General features: G+C 35.1%; 1 non-coding gene across 1 annotated transcript; it reads right to left on the reverse strand.

The window, feature by feature from the left end:
* Nucleotides 1-23,621: 23,621 nt before the first annotated feature.
* LOC124529450 (U6 spliceosomal RNA) lies at nucleotides 23,622-23,728 on the reverse strand. The gene has a single exon (XR_006966347.1). It is a non-coding gene; the product is annotated as a U6 spliceosomal RNA (small nuclear RNA).
* Nucleotides 23,729-24,069: the final 341 nt, after the last annotated feature.

Genomic DNA, 24,069 nt, shown 5'->3' on the forward strand with positions numbered 1-24,069 from the left:
TTCCTTTGTTACTAGTAATAATACTACAAAATTGTGATTCTTAAAGAACATATTTGTAAAATTACATATATTTCATATATTTTAAAAATTCTGATTATATTTTTAAGCAGTGTAAGAGCAGAATTGAAGGGAAATTGTTATACCCTTCAAGGTGTTATCTTTCCCAAAGAAAATCAATATTCTTTTATGTGCTCTTAAGTATGAATGCTATACATAATGTTCTTACTACACACTTAAAGGCATAAATGTTGTCTAATTCATTTTTTGTACCTAGAACCTAGAACAGCACTTTTCATGTAGCTATTGGTCAATCACTACCAGTTGATCAGGACTGAAGTGAATTGTAGAAGAGAGTCCTTTACAAAAAAGTAATTTGTATGAAAAATTATGCCTATGTGTCATCTTGATTTATGGAAAACAATGGAAATTCCTGAAGACATAAGTATATTGTTGCCTGTTACTAAATCTTTAGCTTAGAAAGGACATAATCTTTTGGTCTATTGTACTACTCTATTAATTCACTTCTTTCCATAACCTAAAGGTTATTTTTCCTCTTTACAGTAGCAAATGGCTAAAATAGAAAAATAGGGAGTAGAGAAAGATAATGAGTTTCAATGCAATCCTATAATAAAGTACAGACTATAACTTTTGGGGTGCTTGCCCAATCTAGGCATCCTTCACTGAGAACCACACTACTCTCAGTCACTCTGAAAGATGGCCTATGAAGAATGAGAGCACTAGTGCAATACCCGCCTTTCCAAACATCAGTCGCTGGGCTACATGAGATCTCACTCTTGGGCTTGAGTTCATTGAAATATCCCTATGTTCTTTCATTGAATGTTATTTTTTTTCTTGAGCTCATTTGACTGGGCTTCTTTTCCTTAAAAATAATAATACTTGGCTGAAATAGTGGAAATTTACTCTTCGGTAAGCCGTGGATTTAGCATGTAATCATTAAGGCACGTGATCTGATTTTCTATATAAAATACATTATCCATTTTACTGTGTCACAAAATTAATTTGATTATTTATTTTTAAAGACTTCATTTTTTTTAAGTAGTTCTAAGTTCACAGCACAACTGAAAGTACAGAACATTTCCATACTCTGTCCCCTTACACATGCACATCCTCTCTTATCAATATCCTCCACCAAAGAGGTACATTATTTACAGTTGAGAAACCTACACTGATATATCATAATCATTCAAAATCCATAGCTTACATTAGGGCTCACTCGGCATTGTAAATTCTATGGGTTTGGACAAATGTATAATGACCTGTACCCATCATTATACCATAATATACCATAATATAGAGTATTTGCACTACCCTAAACATCCTCTGTGCTCTACTTATTCATCCTTCTCTACCCCTAATTCCTGGAAACCACAGGTCTTCTTTAATTCAGTTTCTTTCTTCACAGTTTTGTGGTTTTCAGAATACCTTGTGGTTGGAATCATATACTATGACTTTTTTTTTCATTTAGGAATATGCATTTAAGGTTCTTTCATGTCTTTTTATGCCTTGGTAACTTATTTTTTAGCACTGAAAAATATTCAATTGTCCAGATGTACCACAGTTCATTTACCTATTTACCTATTGAATGGCATGTTGGTTGCCTTTCAAGTTTGGGCAATTTTGAATAAAGTTGCTACAAACATCTGTGTGCAGGTGTTTCTGTGGTCATATGTTTTCAACTCCTTTGGGTAAGAACCAAGCAGCAAAACTGATGGATCATATGGTAGGACTATGTTTAGTTTTACAAAAATCACTAAACTTTCTTCTAGAGTGGCTGTACCATTTTGTATTCCCACCAACAATGAATGAGATTTCCTATTGTTCCACATCCTCACCAGGATTAGGTGTTATCAGTATTCTAGAATGTGGCCATTCTAATAGGTGGGTAGTGATATTTATTTTAATACACAATTCACTAATAACATATGATGTGGACCATCCTTTCATATGTTTTTTTTTTTTTTTGCCATCTGTATATTGTCTTTGGTGTACTGTCTGATAAGTTGTTTGGGCTATTTTTTAATCAGGTTGCATGTTGTTTTGTTGAGTTTTGTTTTGGTTTGGTTTGGTTTTTTTCCTGCAATCCCCACTCTCCCCCACCAGGTTTATGTGTTTATTCTTTTAAATTATATTATTGAAGTATGGTTGGCATATGTTATTATATTAGTTTTAGGTGTACATCATAGTAATTTGACAATTCTATACATTACTCGATACTCACCACAATAAACACAGAGCCATCTGTCATCATATGTTACTACACCTTGTCGAGTTTTAGGCATTTTTTGTATATTTTGAATAGCAGTCCTTTATCAAATGTGTCTTTTGCAAATATTTTTTCCCAGTCTGTGGCTTCTCATTCTTTTGATATTGTCTTTCACAGAGTAGAAGTAACTAATTTTAGCAAAATGCAGTTTATCAATTATTTCTTTCATGCATCATGCCTTTGGTACTGTATCCAAAAAGTCATAGACACAACCAAAGTCATCTAGGTTTTCTGCTGTTATCTGCTACAAGTTTAATGGATCTAAATTTTATATTTAGATCTGTGATAGATTTCTGAGTTAATTTTAAGTGAAAGGTGTAAGGCCTGTGTCTAGATCCATTTTTTTTTTTTTGGTCTTGTGTTGCATGTGAATGTCCAGTTGTTGACTATCATTTGTTGAAGAAACTGTCTTTGTTTCAAAGTTTCACCTTGGCTCCTTTGTCAAAGATCAAAGGGTGTTTCTGGGCTATTTTGTTCCATGATTCTACTATTTCAACAATAGCACACTGTCTTAATGATTGTAGCTTTAGAGTAATTCTTGAATTCAGGTAGTGTCAGTCCTCCAACTTTGTTCTTTTATTCAATATTGCATTGGATATACTTCCCCTTATGCCTCTCTATAACTTTAGAATCAGTTGTTTTTTTTTTTTTTTTGAAATCCATAAAATAATTTGCCAGGATTTTAATTGGGATTGCATTGAATGTAGAGATCCAGTTGAGCAGAACTGACATCTTGACAATATTGGGTTTTCCCCAATATTGGTTCATTTCCCCAATTGGGTTCATTTCCATAAACATGCAATGTCATTTATTTAGTTCTCTGATTCCATTTATCAGAGTTTTGTAGTTTTCCTTATATAAATCTTGTACATATTTTGTTATATATATATATATATTTGATTTTTTGAGGGCTAATACAAATGTAATTATGTTTTTAATTTCAAATTCTATTTGTTTATTGTTGACATACAGGAAAGTAATCACTTTTGAATATTAAACTCATATACTGAAGCTGTGCTGTAGTTGCTTATTAGTTCCATGGGTTTTTTTGTTGTTGTTGTTGATTCTTTTGCATTTTCTACGTAGACAAAGTCATCTATGAACATTAGTGAACAGTAACAGTTTGTTTCTTCCTTCCCATTCTGTATACATTCTATTTCCTTGCCTTGTCTGATTACATTAGCAAGGACTTGTATCGCAATGCTGAAAAGGAGAGGTGACAGGGAACATCCTTGCCTTGTACCTGATCTTAGAGAAAAAGCTTCAAGTTTCTTACCATTGACTATGTTAGGTGCTAAGTTTTTTTTTTTTTATAGGCAGTCTTAAATTAAAGTATTTCCTCTCTATTCATAGTTTACTGAGGGTTTTTTTTCATGAATGGATGTTGGATTTCATCAAATGCTTTTTCTGCATCTATAGATATGACCGTGTGATTTTTGTTTGTTTTTAGACTGTTGATGTGATGGGTTACATTAATTGAATTTTGGAATGTTGAACCAGTCTTGCATACCTGGGACAAACCCCACTTATTTGTAGCATATTTTTTAATACTTTTTGTATTTAATTCACTATTTTTTTAAAATATTTTTGCATCTAAGTTCATGAGAAACATTAGTCTGTCATTTTCTTTCCTAGTAATATCTTTGTCTAGTTTTTTAATTTGGGTAATGCTGGCCTCACACAATGAGGTAGGACATGTTTTCTATGCTTTTATTCTCTGAAAGAGATTGTAGAGAATGCTATTTCAACAAATATACATTGTATGACTCTATATAGTTATGGTTAAAGATACTCGTGTATTGAATTCCAATGTTAAAAAGCAACTCTACAAGCTTTTACTTAGGTAAAAATGCAGTCATTGAATAGCATAGTGCCATTGTGAAAACCTGCATTGCATGAGAATCTCCTTTGTTGTTATTGTTTATTTCTTATTTTCTAATTGGGATAAAATCCACATAACAAAAAAGGTCACCATTTTAAAAATTTTACAGTACATAACTCAGTGGTTTTAAATACATTTATAATATGTAACCATCACCACTACCTAATTCCAGAATATTTCCATCACCCCAAAGAAAAACCCCATACCTTCCCATTCATCTATCCTCTTACATGCTGGAAACTGGATTTAATTATTCTGGAAATTTCCCATAAATGGAATCATAGTATATATGTGGGCTTTTTTTTCTGGCATCTTGTATTAAGCATAATATTTTAAGGTTCATTCATGTTATAGCCTATCCCAGTATTTTTTTTATGACTGAATATATTCTGTACAGATATATAACTTTTATTTATCAGTTCAGAAGTTGATGGACTTTGGGGTTGTTTCCACTTTTTGGTTAGTATAAATAATGCTGCCATAAACATCCATGTACAAGTTTTAGCGTGAACTTATGTTTTCAGTTATATTAGCTATAGACCTAGCAAAACTACTGTTTCATATGGTAACCCTATTTTTTAAGAAACTGCCAAACTGCTTTCCAAAATGGCTATACCCTTGTACAATACAACTAACAATGTACAAGTTTTCCAATTTCCCCACATGCTTACCAATATTTGTAATTTCCTTTTTTTTTTTTTTTTAAATACTAGCTATCCTCATGGATGTTAAGTGGCATCTCACTGTGAGTTAACTTTCAATCCCTCTAATGATTAATGATGCTGAACACCCTTTCACATTCTTTTTGGTCACTTGCATATCTTCTTTAGAGATATAGCTATTCAAATTGTTTACCTCTTAAATATTTTTTGGTATTTTTTTTAACTTGTAAACATTTTTAAAAATATAGTCTGAAAAAAAAAATTAAAAAAAAATATAGTCTGGTCACTAGAACTTTATCAGACACTTGATTTGCAACTCTTTATCAATTGTATTTTTATATTTTTAATAGTGTCCTTCAATGCAAAAAAAATAGATTTTAATTTTAATGAAGTTCAATTTATCTAGGTTTTGTTATTTTTGCTTTTGATATTATATTTAAGAAGCCACTGCCTAATCCAAGGTCACAAAGATTTACACCTATGTTTCTTTTTAATTTTTTTTTATTGTTTTAGCACTTACATTTAGGTCTTTGATCTATTTTGAGTTAATTTTCATATGCAGTGTGATAAAGAGGTTCAAAGTTGTTTTTTTTTAAATGTGCATATCCAGTTGTCCCAGTACCAGTGGTTAAAAAAAAAAGACAAAAAACAAACAAAAAGCTTTTTTTCCCCATTGAATGGTCTAGGTACCCTCAAAAATCAATTAGCCATAGATGATGGGTTCATTTTTGGACTCAGAATTCTCTTTCATTGATCTATAAATCTGTCCTCATACCAGAATAGTGGTGTTTTGATTACTGTAGCTTTGAAGTATGTTTTGAGATTGAGAAGCGTGAGTCCACAAATTCTGTTCTCCTTTTTAAAAAGATTATTTCAGCTATCTGGAATCCCTTGGAGTTATGTAAATTTTAGGATCAACCTGTCCATTAAAAAAAAAAAAAAGACCGAAAAAAAGGCAGTTTTGGAATTTTGACAGAGATTGAATTGAATTTGTAGATCATTTTGAAGAGTGTTGCCATCTTAATATGGTCTTCCAATCTACAAACATGGCATGTCTTTCAGCTTGTTTAGGTTGAATTACTTTCAACAATATTTTATTTTTTCATTGTATAAAACTTGCAATTACTTGGTTAAACTCATTCCTAAGCATTTTATTCTTTCTGGTGTTATTGTAAATGGAATTGTTTTGTTAATTCCATGTTTGGATTTTTCATTGCTAGCGTATAGAGATCAGCTACTTTTTGCATATTGACTTCTAGCCTAAACTCTGCAGAACTCATTATTAACTCTGGTAGTCTTGTGTGTGTGCAATCTTTCCATTTTTCTATATATAAGATCATATCATCTGCACAGATAGTTTTGCTTCCTCCTTTCAAATCTAGATGCCTTATGTTTTTCTTGCCTAATTGGCTAGAACTTCCTGTACAATGTTGAAGAGAATAAGTGAGATTCTACCTCCTTGTCTTTTTCCTGACTTTAGGGGGGAAGCTTTTAGTCTTTCACCACTAAGTACCATGTTAGCAGTGGGTTTTCAAAGACATTTCGTTGTCAAATTGAGTAAGTTCCCTTCTTTTTTTTTTTTTTAACATTTTTTATTTATTTTTGGGACAGAGAGAGACAGAGGATGAATGGGGGAGGGGCAGAGAGAGAGGGAGACACAGAATCGGAAACAGGCTCCAGGCTCTGAGCCATCAGCCCAGAGCCCGACGCGGGGCTCGAACTCACGGACCGCGAGATCGTGACCTGGCTGAAGTCGGACGCTTAACCGACTGCGCCACCCAGGCGCCCCAGTAAGTTCCCTTCTATTCCTAGATCACAGAGTATTTTTATCATGAAAATGTGTCAGATTTTGTCAACTTTTTTCTACATGTATTGAGATAATTATGTGTGATACTTTTTGTTTTATTTTGTTTCCTCTTTATGCTATCACTATGGTGTACTGCATTGGTTAAGTTTAGCCTATCTCATGTTCACGGCATAAATCTCACTTGTTCACAGTATATAATACTCTTAATAAATTGCTGACATTTTCTTGAGGAGTTTTGCATCTACATTCATAATAGATATTGGTCTATAGTTTTCTTTCTTGTGATATTTTTGTCTGGATATCAGAGTAACACCAGCCTTATAGAGAGACTCTGGTTTTGACTTCAGTTTTACTATTTACCAGCTGTTTGAAACTGAGGTAGTTGCTAAACAACTTAAAGCTTTAGAATCCTCATCTCTGGGTTAATGATAACTCCACACAAATTGTTGTGAGGGTTAAATGAACTTATTGTGTGTGTTTTGTAAACTGTCAATGACAATAAAAATACTGTAAGAATACAAACTGTATAAGAAATGCTGGTGTAGGAATTAAGAATACCAGCAGTGTGTGGAAGGGTTGAACTAGAAACATGTAACTTAACTAGGATTATATACTGATTAGTTCTATTGGTTTTGATTACAGCATCCATAAAATAAGTTAAATTTATTCTATTTGTGTTATGATAACCACATTTATAGTAATAATAACTATAATGGTAAAATGATATATTAATAGTGTATATAATGAGTGCATATTGCCCGATATTTGTTTACTTACTTACTCATTACATCAAAATGAAGATGCTGTTATTTTTTAAGTGTATTTATTTATTTTGAGGGACAGAGAAAGGATGAGCAGGAGAGGGGCAGAGAGAGGGGAGGGAAGGAGAATCCCAAGCAGGCTCTGCACTGTCAGCCCAGACCCCAACGCAGGGCTTGAACTCACGAACCATGAGATCATGACCTGAGCTGAAATCAAGAGTCAGACACTTAACAGACTGAGCCACCCAGGCACCCCAATGCTATTACTTTCCCTCATTTTCTGAATGAATATGATACAGGAGTACCTCAGAGATATTATGGGTTTGATTCCAGACCACTGCAATATAGCAAATATTGCAATAAAGCAAGCCAAGTGAATTTTTCAGTTTTCCAGTACATTTGAAGGTTCTGTTCATATTACATACTGTAGTCTTTTAATTAAATGTGCAAGAGCATTAAGTTTTTTTTAAACAATTTCGCCTTTTAATAATGGAAGTGATTTGACAATCCAGAAATAATTGTAGGGAAGGAGTATCTTCTCTATAAAAGTAAACTCATCAAAATTATAAATCTAACAGCTCTTTTACTTCTGCAATTTAAATGCTCCCCTTACTGCTACCCCTTCATTTAACAACATTCCTGTGCCATCACATATTGAAGAGAAAACAGTATGTTAAATTAAAATAAGCTTTGCTGATTTTTAAAACTCTTAGGCCTTAGTGACCTTTCTTCTTTTATACATGATAAGTGCTGTTGCAGTAATCAGTGTTTGGAAGAGAACATCTGTATTCAAAGAACTATGTCCTGGAAGAATTTTAATACAGCAGGTTTTCCAAATTGCAACTTGTGATGTACACGACAATGAGCGAGGTTCTGGTTACTACAGATGAGGATGCCTATTTTAGACAATGTACTTCAAGTTAAAAAAATTTTTTTCCACAGATAGCCATCAGCTACTACTTTAGGTTCTAAGAGTGTCTTAATCTGAGTAACAAATGTTTCATGAAATATAAGCTTACTGGATAGGCAATTAAAAGACTATGAGGTTGATTACAGTATACCCCTACCCACGCATTAATTCTTAAAAAAAAATGTACATACACTAATTAAAAATGCTTAATGCTAAACATCATTTGAGCTTTCAGCAAGTCATTATCTTCTGGCCAGTGAAGGGTCTGGCCTTGATACTGATGTGACTGACTGATCAAGGTGGTAGTTGCTGAAGGCTGAGGTGCTATGACAATTTCTTAAAATGAGACAACACTGAAGTTTGCCATGACAATTGGCTCTATCCTTCATGAACAATTTGTAGCATGTGATGCTATTTGATAGCAATTACCCACCATAGAACTTCTTTCAAAAATGGAGTCTATGTGCTCAACTCTTGCCACTGCTTTCTCAACTAAGTTATATAATATTCTAAATCTTTTGTTGTCATTTCAACAATCTTCCCAGCATCTTCACTAGGAGTAGATTCATCTCAAGAAACCAACTTCTGTGTTCATCTGTAAGAAGCAACTCTCCATCCATGTAAATTTAATCATGAGATTACAGCAATTCAGTCACATCTTCAGTCTCCACTTCTAATTCTAAATCTCTCACTATTTCTACCATATCTTGCCTCCATGAAGTCTTGAACCTCTCAAAGTTATCCATGAAGGTTGGATTCAACTTCTTCCCAACTCCTGTTAATGTTGATATTTTGACCTCTTCCCATAAATCAGATATTCTGAATGGCATCTAGAATAGTGAATCCTTTCCAGAAGGTTTTCAGCTTTAGCCAATTCCATCAGAGGAATCACTCTTTATGGCAGGCATAGACTTAGGAAGTGTATTTCTTACATGCTAAGTTAGATTCATAAGTCAAAATTACTCCTTGATCTATGGGCTACAGAATGGATGTTGGGTTAGCAGACATGAAAACAGTATTAATCTTGTCCATCTCCATCAGAGCACTTGGGGTACCGGATGTACTGTCAATGAGCAGTAATATTTTCAAGGATTTTTTTTTTCAGTATTAGGGCTCCTGTGGGTTTAAAATATGCAGTAAACCATGTCGTAATCAGATGTGCTGTCATCCAGGCTTTGTGTTATATAGAGAGAACAAGGAAAGTCAGTTTAGCATAATTCTTAAGGGCCCTAGAAATTTTGAAATGGTAAGTGAACAGTGGCTTCAATTTAAACTCACCAGCTGCATTAGCTGTTAACAAGAGTGTCAGCCTATCCTTGGAAGCTTTGAGTCCAGGCAGTGACTTCTCCTCTCTGGCTATGAAAGTCCTAGATGGCATCTCCTTCCAGTACAAGGCTGTTTTGTCTACAATGAAAATCTGCTACTGAGTCTGACCTTCATGAATTCTCTTAGCTAGATCTTCTGGGTAACTTGCTACAGCTTCTACATCAGCACCTGCTGCTTCCCCTTGTGCTTTTATGTTATGAATATGGCTTCTTTCCTAAAACCTCATGAACCAACCTCTGCTGGCTTCAAACTTTTCTTCTGCAGCTTCCTCACCTTTCTCAGCCTTCAAAGAATTAAACAGAATCAGGACCTTGCTCTGGATTAAATTTTGGTTTAAAGGAATATTGTGACTGGTTTGATCTTATGGCCAGACTACAAAAACTTTCTTTATATCAGCAACGAGACTATTTGCTTTATCATGCATGTGTTCACTGGAGTAGCACTTTTCATTTCTTTCAAGAACTTTTCCTTTGCGTTCATTCAAACTTGACCCAAGAGGCCTAGTTTTCAGGCTATCTTGGCTTCCACATGCCTTCCTCACAAAGTTTAATCATTCCTAGCTTTCGATTTAAAGTGAAAGATACACAACCCTTCCTTTCATCTGAACACTTAGAGGCCACTCTAGAACTATTAATTGGCCTATTTACCTCTCTCAGGTAATAGGGGGGCCTGAGAAAATGGAGAAAGATGAGGCAATGGCCCTTGGTGGAGCAGTCAGAACACACATTAACATTTATGGATTAAGTTTACCATCTTATATGGGTGTGGTTTTTGGCACCCCAAAATAATTACAATGGTAACATCAAAGACCACTGATCAGAGATCACCGTACCTTATAAGATAATGCTGAGAAAGTTTGAAATATTGCAAAAATCACCAAAATGTGACACAGATACAAAGTGAACAAATGTTTTTGGAAAAATGGGGATGACAGATGTGCTCGACTGAGGGTTGCCACAAACCTTTGATTTGTAAACAACACAATATCCTCAACATTCAATAAAGTAAAGCCCAATAAAGCAATGGATGCCTGTACCCAACAGAGAAATTGCTGGATGGTATGGTGGTTCTATTTTTAACTTTCTAAGGAATCTCCATATTATTTTCCATATTTCTTGGACCAATTTACATCCCCACCAATAATGTATAAATTTTTCGCCATATCATCACCAGTTCCTATTGTCTTTTGTCTTCTTGGTGATAATCATTCTAATAGGTAAGAGGTGATATCTCATTAAGGTTATTATTTACATTTCCCTGAAGATTAGTGATATTGAACATCTTTTCATGTGCTTGTTGTCATTTTGGTGTTCTCTTTGGTTTGCCTCTTTTATTTTTCCTTTGCCCATTTGTTTTGTTTCTTAAGCTCCACATATAAGTGAAAGCATATGGTATTTGTCTTTCTCTGATGTATTTCACTTAGTATAATACTCTCTAGCTCCATCCACGTTGTTACAAATGGTAAGATTTCATTCTTTTTTTGACCAAGTAATATCCCATTATATAAATATACCACATCTTCTTTAACCATTCATCAATCAGTGGACACTTGGACAGTTTCCCTAATTAGGCTATTGTACATGATGCTGCTGTAAACACTGGAGTGCATGTATCGCTTTGATTTAGTGTTTTTGTATTCTCTGTATAAATACCTAGTACTGTAATTTCTGGATCGTAGGGTAATTATATTTTTAACTTTTTGAGCAACCTCCATACTGTTTTCCAGGGTGGCTGCACCAGTTTTCATTCCCACCAACAGTGCAAGAGGGTTCCCCTTTCTTCGCATCCTCACCAACACCTGTTGTATCTTGTATTGTTGATTTTAGCCATTCTGACAGGTGTGAGGTGATATCTCATTGTAGTTTTGTATTTCTGTTTCCCTGATAATCAATGGTCTTCTGATAATACCACTGTGCAACAAAATTTTGAGACACTGTCATAAATACTGTCTCAAAGTATAGTACTCTGACCAGCAGCACTGAAATTGAGCTTTCTAGCATTATAGAAACATGGGCTTTACCCCAGACCCACTTCATCTGAGCCTACATTACCAATATCTCTAGGTTATTCATATGCATGCTGAAGTTTGAAAAATAGTGTTTGAAATTTAAAAGATAAATTGAACAAAATTCCTGAGCAGAATAATATATGTAGAAACAGTATGGGCAAAATTACTGGCATCAAAATTGTCTGTAAAGTAATGTTAAGGAGAAAAGAAAAGCCTTCATTTTTTTTTAGTAACCTTTAACCTAACCTGATATTCTCATTTTATTAATCAAATGTCAGATACTTTATCATCTCCAAGATTAATTATTCCAACTTCTTTCCAATAAGCCATTTTACATTTGCCCAAGACTCAATTAGCATTTTTGACCTTGAAATGTCAGTTTTGTTACAGATCTGTATTGTCAAAATTAATGTCTGAAAGTCTTTTTCAGTGTAGTAATAAGAATTTTGTAACAATGTGATACTTTTGCTATTATGTGAATAAATCATGGCTTTACATTAATGCAAGTATCCTTTTTTCAGGTTGTATGACATTCACACTAGACATCTTATGTTGTATATTTTTGCTAAGGTAAATATTGAATATTTTTCAATTCCAAGCAAATTTCATAGTTATTCTCTACTCTTCAATCATTTATTAGCTTGGCAATATTTGCTGTTTGTCTACTATGTACCAAAACATTTTACAGGGGACATTTTTATAAAGTCTGTACAACTAATATCATATGCTATTCATCTTGAAATTGGGTTTATATAAAGCAAATATGAACAGACCTAAAAAGGAGAAATAGACAGCAATGCAATAATATTAGGGAACTTTAGTACCCCCATTTTCATCAATGGATACATCATCCAGACAGAAAATCAATGAAGAAACAATGGACTTAATCGACATGTTAAACCAGATGGACCTGACAGACATTTATAGATGTTCTATCCAAAAGTAGCAGAATACATATGCTTCTGAAGCACTCATGAAACTCCCCCCAGGATATATTATGTGTTAGGTCATAAAACAAGTCTTAATAAATTTAAGAAGGCTGAAATCATACCATGCATCTTTTCCAACCACAATGGTATAAAACTAAAAGTTAATCATAAGGAGAAAACTGGAAAATTTACAAGTCACAGAAATTAAACAACATACTAATGAGCAACCAATGAGTTGAAGAATAAATTAGAAAATAAATGTAATAATATCTTGAGACAAATGAAAATGGAAATATACTAAAACTTATGGGATGCAGAAAAAGTAGTTTTAAGAGGGAACTTTGTAGTGATAGATGCCCACATTAAGAAGCAAGAAAGATCTCAAATACACAACCTAATTTTATACCTCAAGGAACTAGGAAAAAAACAACAAGTAAACCCATAGTATAGGGAAAGAATTAAAGATCAGAGTACAAATAAATTAAATAGAGACTAAAAGAGAATAGAAAAGATCACTGAAGCTAAGATCTTTTTTAAAATATAAACAATATAGAGGAAGTCTATTTTGACAAACTCACCATAAAAAGAGAACTCAAATAAAATCAGAAATGAATTGTTTTTTTCTTAAGCTCCACATATGAGTGAAAGTGTATGCTATTTGTCTTTGTCTGATATATTTATTTCACTTCGAATAATACTCTCTAGTTCCATCCATGTTGTTACAAATGTTAAGATTTCATTCCTTTTTATGGATGAGTAATGTTCCATCATACAAATATATCACATCTTCTTTATCCATTCATCAATTAATGGGCACTCGGGCTGTTTCCATAATTAGGCTATTGTAGGTGCTGCTACTATAAATGTCAGAGTGCATGTATCCCTTTGAATTAGTGTTTTTGTGTTCTCTGTGTAAATACCTAGTACTGTAATTGCTGGAAAGCATACAAATACAAAGAGTCATAAGAAATATAATCTTATGAACTATTATAGGACAACAATTTGGACAACCTAAAACAAAACAAAACAAAACAAAACAAAACAAAACAAAACAAATGGATAAATTCCTAGAGATATGCAACCTACCAAGGCTGAATCATGAAGAAACAGACATTATTAGTAAGAAGACTGAGTTAATAATCAAACACCTACCAACAAATAAAAGACCAGTACCAGATGGCTTCACTGGTGAGTTCTACCAAATATTTAAGGAAGAAATAATACCAGTTCTTTCCAAACTTTAAAAAAAAAAATAGAAGAGGAAGGAACACTTCCAAATTCATTTTATGAGGCTAGCATTACCCTGATACCAAAAACAGACAAGGACACTATAAGAAAAGAAAATTACATGCCAATATCCATGATAAATATAGACCAAAAAAAAGGAAAGAAAGAAAGAAACTTAGGTTGGAAAACTATTAAGAACAATAAAATTCAGGGGTGCCTGGGTGGCTCAGTAAGTTAAGCATGTGACCCTTCATTTCGGCTCAGGTCGTGATCTCACAGTTTCATTAGTTGGAGCCTCATATGGGGCTCTGCAATGACAGCATGGAGCCTGTTTAGGATTCTCTGTCTCCCTCTCTGTCTGCCTCTCCCCCACTTGTGCTCTGTCTCTCTCAAAATAAATAAACTAAAAAAAAAATTAGCATGCCAACGCAAGAGTAGATATAAGAAGAGTGTTATCAAACAGAGAGAGGGAATGATTTCCCCACCAATGGCTATTCTCCTATGAAATGGTTGCAATTTATATCATGGATGAAAGATGTAGGATTACTCTGGTTTAAGTAACCAAGGGAGAGAGCTCAGAGAAAATGAATACCAGTTTTTATTTTGTTTTGTTTTTAATGAGGAAAAGATATGTCTGGGGAAAGAAAAAAGTTTGGGGTGGCTATAGTATAGTGTGAAAATAGGTAATAAAAGAGGCAGTAAAAGACAGCAGGCAAGATTGTTATGAGACCCTTGAGGCGCCAGGGTGGCTCAGCCAGTTAAATGTCTGACTTTGACTCAGGTCATGATCTCACAGTTCATGGGTTCGAACCCCGCATCAGGCTCTGTGCTGTCAGGTCAGAGCCTGGAGCCTTCTTCAAATTCTTTGTCTCCCTCCTCCCTCTTTGGCCCTGCCCTGTTCGTTCGTTCTCTCTCTCTCTCTCTCTCTCTCTCTCTCTCTCTCTCTCTAAACAAATAAACATTAAAAAAATTAGAAAAATATATTGTTATGAGACCTTATATAATACATTAGGGAGCCAGCCATTTTCCACTGGTGTGTGGAATTGTCAAAGGTTGTAACATGTAAGCAACATCAAGAGAGTATGTTTTTTGGAAAGAATACTGGGTTTTAAAGTGGTAAATGGAGCAGGATGAAAAAAATCAATGAAGACCAAGTAGGGGTTTATCCTAACAGCCTGTAAGTCAGAATATAAACATGTAAAGTACATTAGCAATAAAAGAAATGGGAAGGAGGAAGCACATTTAAACAGCATTTGGGAAATAAAATCTACAGGACTTAGTGACTGGGAGAATATGAAAGGGAGAGAGCATGAGATAGGCACCAAAATACATTGGTGGCTTCTCTTTGCGGCTCATGATGACGTTAACAATACATAAAAATAGGGGGGAAAGGCATTTGAGTAAAAAGGACATTGATGAGTTTAACTGACATTTTATCCCTTTGGAAAATCTTAGCATAGCTCTTAAGGAGACAATGGTATATACTAATCCAGAGTACACAGAAAACATGGCCTAGCCAAGAGGATTCGGAAGTTATTCACACACACACAGGTGGTCACTCATGCTGAATGGCTCGTATCACTCAGAAATTGATAGAAAGGAGACTGAGTCTAAAATCCTATAGACCATCAATATTTGGAGAGCATGTGGAAGAAAAGGATTCTACAGATGATATTGAGAAGGAGCTGCGATGAAGTGAGAGAGGACAGAGTAATGTCACAAGTGAATTTTTAGAAGACAACTCAGAGGAAATGGGTTCTAGTCAAGATCTGTTGCTGTTCAGTTTTTCCAACACGATACATGACTAATACGTGAGTTTTTTTTTTTTCCTTTCTGAAAGGACTGAAAATTACTTAAAACAAATACAAGAGTCTAGATGTAACCAAAACTGTTAATGACTGACTCAAGTGCTAATGACTTACGTGCTGCCTAAGCTTGGGTTTACTCCATGTCACAGGATGGGTAGAGTGAGGTTGTTAGGCGCGAAGATTGGCTACCTGTATTCTTGGCTTGGCTCTCCCCAGTCGGTGTAAGTGATCCTGAGTATGGAACCTACCTCTCTGTATGACCCCTTTTCCCATGTTAAATGAATATGATTGCTTCCCAGCCCCATACAAGTATTGTGTGGATTAAATGAGATGCTAAACTCCAAACATTTGAAAAGAGTTGGCACAAAACATATGCATTAAATCACTGGTAGCTGTTAAACAAAATGTTCTTTAGCTTGGCTAGGATATCCCAAGGTGGTATCAGTCAAGGAAACAATTCTCAACAAGCCAGAAAAAAAAAAAAAGGCATTTGTTAAGCAAGTCGGTAAGTTTCTGGCAAACCCTCCTTTTTGAACTAATTATTATTATTTTTTAACCTTGCATTCGGAGAGGCAGAAATATCACAGCAGTGTCAATACCAGGGCCCACATGGTGAGTCTGTGTCTTCCAAAATAATTGCAGAAACTGGATGAAAGAATTTTATTCTGCCTTCTAAGGAAAAATGCCGAAGAAGACTTGGTAGATAAAAATGGCAGAGTATCTAAACTGCAAAGACCAAATGTCCTCAACACACTGAAGTCAAGAAACCCAAACTCATCAAGTTGTACACATGAGACATGTACGATTTTTGTAATCAATAGTACCTCAATATAGCTGTTTCTTCAAGAGAATTTATGAGATGAACTTTCAAGCTATTTAGCACATCCTTTAATTAGATGGTAATTACTAAATACTGGAAACTGCTAGTTTCCTAACTTAAAAAATTAATTTTAAAGTGGCACATTTTTCCTAATAGTTTTTCATATGTAACATTTACATACAATGCAAGGATGTCTTTATTCCTCTAGCCACCTACCTACCTTCCTATCTACTTATCTATCATCTGCCTCTATTTTTTTATAAATTATGCCAGGTTCTGAGATGTTATAGGAATAGATGTGTATTTCAAAATATCATCTCCATACCTCAAAATACTCTTTCTGTTGACCGCTTTTAATGGGCTTGAATCATAGGTGCTTCCTTGAGTAGGAAAAATGTGGATGACTCAGAATGATGGGTCTGGTAATGTGCACAGCTGGAAAAATATAATTATTAAATCTTGGTGTGTCCATTTTAGCTCGGTGCTACTTCTTTAATTTAAAAAATGCAAAACCTAATAACTGGAGAATTATGCTGCAAAAAACAAGAAAAATGACATATTCATCCTCTATCAATTACTTATATATTGATGTTTTTAAAAGTCCTTGACACATAGGTTTTGTTCAAGAAAATAAATACGCCATTCATGTCACTGAAAAAAAAATAGTGAACTGAAATGTACTCTAATACATGCCATCATTTCTCTTAAAGGTTATTTAATTCTTTTTGTTAAATTATTTGAGATTTAATGAAAATAAATCTGTTTTTACATCTTACTCTTTAGTTAACCACACTAGATTTTTCTGTCCTTTCTTTGATGATTATAATGTGAAATGTTTCCCTGACATAATTGTATAATACAATTATTTCCCTGCTTGTTATTTTATTCCTTATAAGTTGTGAAGAAAAAACTTGTATTTTGTATGTTTTCTGATATCTTTTACTCTTGTTTTTGGCAATAGTTTCTTTGTACCTATCTCACATTTGTCATGTTCTAAAGATGTATGTATAAGTTCATAGTTACCACTATCTGTTAAAATCTTTTTTATTTCCTTATTTCTCCAATTTCAGTCAACTAGTGGTTGTTTAGAAATAGGTGTTATAGATTTTTATATCTTTTTTATATTAAAAAAAATCTTTAACATGTATTTATTTTTGAGAAAGAGAGAGACAGAGTGCAAACAGGGGAGGGGCAAAAAGAGAGGGAGACGCAGAATCTGAAGCGGTCTCCAGATTCTGAGCTGACAGCACAGAGCCCAACGCAGAGTTCAAAGTTACTGACCATGAGATCATGACCTGAGTCGAAGTCGGACACTTAACCGACTGAGCCACCCAGGCACCCTGGTATGATAGATTTTTAAACATCCAACAGCTTGATCCAAACATCTCATAAGCTATTTTACCCACATGAATTGTATCTTCCTTTAGAGAAACAAAAACCTCTTCTACGGAAGTAGTTTTTACAAAAGTCATATTCTTTAAACAAAATCAGTATATTTATTAGCAGTTGGAACACAGTATGACATAATGTGTAGAGAATTAAACTGGAATTCAGGAGTACTTCTTTCTCCCACATTCACTTTGTAAATGTAGGTCATTTGCTTCTCTCTCCCGGTTTTCTCATATTTCTGTCACAGTGCCCATCACTTGATAAATCAATAAATACTTGCTGACTAAATGGGCACTTACTAAAAAAGAAGCTAGTGAGAAATGCAACCTACAAGGGTCCATCTTCTAAAACCCTCCTGTCCCCTGTGCTCCTAACCCCTGTCAGGACAGATACATTTGTTTCTGATTTAACATATAAGAGTCCTTGTGAGTATATATTGCAAAACTACACTCACATACTTTTTTTAGGCAACTCTGAATTGAGAGAAGAAAAGTGAAATTAAAATTGAAAAGACATTGGTCAATTCCTTTGCTCCAGAATGTGCTTTTGCATACATGCTTCAGTTTCTGCCCCATAAAGTGCTGCTAGCTTTCTCACAGTATGTGTGTCTGTGTGTGTCCATGTTTTTTTTAACACATAATATACAAAAAGCATTTTGTAAAATCTAGATGTCTATAAATACTAGTTGTGATCACAAATAATGTGTTGCGATGTTATCGAAAAAAGACTTGATGGGAAGGAAGGGCAACATTTTAAAAAGTGGTTTTCTCTTTTTTCCTTTCCCTACCTCTATCCTCTGTCTCTTCCTGAAAAGAAAGGCTTTTGATTGTGAAGTCATGTCCCAGAGAACCATGGCAAGAAGATCTGAGTGAGGGGCTAAGAAAAAGGACTGAATTGAATTGGGAGGGAGAAATTAGTCAAATATGTCAAGTTAGACAAATGATCTAGGTTAGAATGAAGACAAAAACTTTTCAAAAACAAGCTTGAATTCCTTAATCAGTCATGGTAACTTTTTTATAGGCCTTAATATTTTCAATATAAGGACAAAAAAAGAACAGAGAAGTAAAATGGATAAAAGGATGGAAAGATTGGGGGAGGTATCCTGTTGCTTCTCCTGTCACTCAAAAAGAGTTAGACTAAATCTACAAAATCAGGAGGACTCCTTCATTCTGCTTTGTGATTTGCCTGAACAAGACATTAGCTTCCCCAGATATAGACAGGTGTCTAAGTGTCCTGAGATACAGCTATAAACTTCAATACGGCTGATTAAACCACGATGGCTTATTTTCATAATGTTAACAATGACATTGCATATGAGGTTTTTTTAATTTTTTTTTTAAGTTTATTTATTTATTCTGAGAGAGAGAGAGAGAAAGAGAGAGAGAGAGAGAGAGAGACAGAGACAGAGACAGAGAGGCAGGGACAGAGAGAGAATCCCAAGCAGGCTCTGCACTGACAGTGCAGAGCCCAATGTGGGGCTAGAACTAGCAAACAGTGAGATTATGACCTGAGCTGAAACCAAGAGTCAGATGCTTAACCGACCAAGCCACCCAGGCACCCCTTCACAGAGATATATTTTTTAATTCTTTTTTTGAGAGGGAGGGGAGGGACAGAGAGAGAGGGAAACACAGTATCTGAAGCAGGTTCCAGGTCCTGAGCTGCCAGCACAGAGCCCCACACGGGGCTCAAACGCATGAACCATGTGATCATGACCTGAGCCAAAGTTAGATGCTTAACCAACTCAGCCACCCAGGCACCTGGATGTTTTTTAAAAGGGACCCTACCAGCTTTAAGTATTTCAAGTTTGTCAATTGTGGGCACCCAAATTTCAAGGAAAAACTCCATTTCTAAATAAAAAACCTTAAATGATCATCTTTAGATTCCACTTAATTTACTTGGGGTACAACTAGATTTACCTGTAATTTAGAATAAGGCATGGTTCCTCTTTGACCAATTTAGAGAAAACAGTCCTTTGCTAAATCAAATCAGGACCAATAATTATGCATAACAAAACCCAGCATTTGTAGAGTACCATGCTTTGAAGTTCATGGTTTTCTCAGTGCTTTCAACACACATTATCTCCTTTGATCCTGCCCCCACTACATGTGGAGGGGAAGTCAGGTATCATTCTATTTTACTGATAAGTGGAACTGAGACTTTAAAGAGTTCAGAACTTGTCAACTTCATCAAGAAGTATTAAACCAGCCACAACAATCACAAAATTCAGCCATATCGGAACTGGACTTCCAGTCTTTAATTTTGTATATTAATTTGCTCCTTAAACGACAATTATGACATGTTTGGTACATGGAGGTGAGCATCTGGCTTGCTGTAGATGTCCCAAGTGGTTTTTCTGCTTGCACACTAAGCCTGTGTAGACTAGTCTCCAGACTGTGGCCAGGGAAGTCCTTAAAACACAAATTGAGTCATGCCCCTCCCTCCTAACCCAGAATCTCCAACAGCTGCCATTCTGCCAAATGCAAATCTATACTTCTCATTCTGACTTATGAAGCCATCCAGGATCTAGCTTCAAGGACTTTTCTTTTAACTCCTCATGCCAAGGTAGCCACATGTGCTTCTTTCCCAAATGGAAAGAACACCAATGATACTCTATAACCTCAGGCTTTTGTATGCAATGCTCTCCTTCCAGACACGAATACAATTTGTGCTTCCAAATTTGTCCAACTCTGTATGGCTAACCGATTCAGGTCTCTGCTTACTTTCACCCTCAGAGAGATTAAATCTAAAGAGCACCTCACACCCACACTCACCTTCTATGTTCTTACCGTCTGTATTCCAGGCACATGAAAGTGTGCCTGTCAATAATAACTCTCAGCAAATATATGTTAAATGAAAAAAAGAATAAATAAATGGATGCATCCAGGTGAAAGGGAAGAGATATAGCAAGATTGGGTTTTTATCCATAGTAGGCTGTTTATAAGAAAATATTCATAAGTATAGTAGAGATATGAGGAACCACCTGCTTTTGAAATTTTTTAAATTTTATTTAAGAGAGAGAAGAGAGCACATGCGTGAGTAGGGGAGAGGGGAAGAGGGAGGGAAGAGAGAGAGAGAGAGAGAGAGAATCTCAGCAAGCTCCACATTCAGCATAAGCCTGATCAGAGCTGGTCCCACAACCCTAGAATCACCATCTGAGCTGAAATCTAGAGTCGGATGCTCACTGAACTGCACCACCCAGGTGCCCCTGCCTTTGAAGCACTTTCTTCCCAGGAGATTTCTCTGTGGTTATTTAGACAGTTAAATTTAGACACGTTAAAACTCTGGTACTAGAAAAAAAATTAAAGATGAGGATTATATTTCAGAAGAAATTAGTTCATATCAAGTAGTGTCTATAACCAAAAAGCACCATTTTTCAACATCAGGTCTTCAACACGCTAGCTTGAACTAAAATACTAGTACCATGGTAGCATAGGCATATTGCTTTGCAACACTGGTCACACATTTTATCCAGTGGAAATTGAATTTTAATGATCAGTTTCTTCACTTATTTAAGGTATTCGTTTATTTGATCAAGTTCAACTTTACAGTTTAAATTGTAGCATTTCATCCACATATATTTCGTGTAAACGGGCATGTGTTATTTGGAGACAAATATGCAATCTTGCTTAAGTGGATTAAGTCTCATTATACTGATCATATGCAATATGTTAATAGGAAAATGTTTTAGGAAAAAAATTCATCTTTTCAGCATGCTTGAAAATTTAAGGCTTGTTTTTTTTTCTACACGCATGCTTTTCTACTGATCATGTAAAATGGATTTAGAAAAAAAAAGGCTTTAAAAATGATGACTGTTTCTAACAATAAAAAGAGCTCTAAGTTTCTTGTACCTTCATGGAGGAAGAAAGAACAGAGTATACCATGCTTAGATCATCAGCAGTAAGAGTTAGCAAAGGAAGAAAGTTGAAAGCAGAAAGTTCCTCTGGCTACATTTTCAATGGCCCAGCCCTGGTTCTTAGGTGCCACAGAATTTGGTCTTTCATTTCCTCTGTATCAACCCAACAAATTTTCAGTAACAACTAAGTTTGATTTCAGTGCTTTACAGTCTAGAGACTGCTGTCATAAAAGACTGTCCCATTGGTTCCTCACAATTACCCAGTAAGGCAGGTGTTGATATTTGTATCATTTTTGCAGTCAACAAGCTTGAGTCTCAATGAATGGTATGATCAAAAACCAAAGCAAGGACATTTGACTAAGCAGCTCACTCTTTTTTCCATTAAATCATGCTGTTTCTTTTATTTCTAAGATATAAAATTGCTCTGGTCATTTACCTCGCTATTCTCTCAGGCTTCCTGAGTTCAGAGCAATATTGAATGATTATGCTTCCCTATAATTGTCAGAGACCTCTAGCTATAAAAAACATATCACAACTCTACCTCTGTGAAGTAATATAGCATATCTTGGGAGTTTTTCATGCCTTGCTATGAAGAAAAAAAATTAATAAGCAAATCTGCTGATTTATTTCTTCTCTCATTTTTACATTAGGTTGTATCCCCCTAAGATTTAAGTTCCTAAACAAGAATTGACAGTAATCAGGACAATACAGGCTGCTTTTTTCACAGAGTGTAAGGAATGTTGTAGCTGGCTGCCTCTCAGACTGTTGGCACTTTAAAATGCGGCTAGCATACATGATGTGTTTTGGATTTAATTTAAAGGGATATTATTTTTTCATTCTGTCATTTATAGAAATAGAAATTGCAGAAACCCCTGGTATGGGAAATTGTTTCATCATTGTTTTTAAAGCTCATTTTCCTACCTGTGAATATTAGTTATCCAAGGTCACCATATCAGAAGACTTCCAGTGCTGAGTCACATCTAATTCTTTTCCCCTTCTGGGTTCACACAAGGCTGAGACTTCCTACCATGTGACTATGTTTGGATAATGGTCTGCGAGAAGAAATGATGAAGCATTTAATTGTTGATGTGAGACCCTTCTGTACTCTTTCCTATGACTCAGCAACTCAGGAGACATCAAGTTCCAGATGGTGTAGCTGCAAGATACAGAAGCTTTATAGCCAGGGTCCCCATGTGGACGACACCCTGCGAAACGATGTGGGCCATGTAAGCAAGAATGAGAAACTTTTGGGGGTAAGCTGAGATTTGGGGGTTGTTTTGTTGCTGCCTATCTTAATTAAAAACCCTAAGAATCAAAAGAACATAGGAACTGGATTCAGACGATTTGGTTGACATCCAACTTAATAGCTCTGTCAACCTGGATAAGTCCCTTAAATTTGTTGAGTTTCTTATGCTTCCTTTCTAAAATAGAGATGATAAAAAATATTCTGTATCTACTTGAAAGAGTGACTACGAAGATCAAATTGCATAGTGTACGTTGAGTCACTCTACAATATATATTCATAAATGTGGTGACACAATTTTGATTTCTTTGATATTGTGATTTTCTGATTAAGGGACTTTCTTTTCCTAATCACCTACATTCCATATCCATAGAAAAAGTAGATAAGAAGACCAAAGTTAGAATATAGGAATGAACGAGACACCATTCTTTATTTGTTTTAATCTATTATAGGCATACTGTGGCTCTGATAATTAAATTCAAGATTTCTTAGAGTTAAGTATTCCAGATTCAAGTTCATGACATCCAGCTGTTTCAAATTTGTCTATATGTTTTCCTCTTTACTTTTGAGCATCAGAAAACCAAGACCCTGTCTTCGATTTCTTTTAGCACAAGTTGGAGTACGAAGTAAACTATGTGTTCAGAGAGCATCAAACCAGTTTCTCTTATTTCTTACATTCTTTTTTTATGCTTTAAATTATTTATTGAGCACAAAAAATATGGAACGCTTCACGAATCTGAGTGTCATCTTGGCTCAGGGGCCGTGCTAATCTTCTCTGTGTTGCCCCAGTTTTGGTATATGTGCTGCCAAAGTGAGCACTAGTTCTTGAATTCCTAAATCAGATTGCCCAGTCCAACAAAACAAAGAGACCAAGAAAACCAGTAGGCATTGACTGGACATCTCCTTTACTCACTGAATGGGCAAAACTAAGAAGAGAAACCAACATACAATTAGCTTTCTACATTTTGCACTATGAAATCTGACCACACTTTGTGTTCTGCCCACATAAAAGATGATGGGAATATGGTGTGACGTGACGTTATCACCTAATCTCTCCATTGAATAAGCAAAGACAGTGCAATCATTAGATGTTCTAGGTAATGGCTAAAAGTAGGCTCTCTGAAGCTGGCTCCACTGATAACTGAATTACCTTGAGCATG

The sequence above is a fragment of the Lynx rufus genome, unplaced genomic scaffold (assembly GCF_022079265.1).
Source record: "Lynx rufus isolate CCGP_SWC_20201006 ecotype Redwood Valley unplaced genomic scaffold, mLynRuf1.p SCAF_6, whole genome shotgun sequence".
NCBI classification, from domain to species: domain Eukaryota; kingdom Metazoa; phylum Chordata; class Mammalia; order Carnivora; family Felidae; genus Lynx; species Lynx rufus.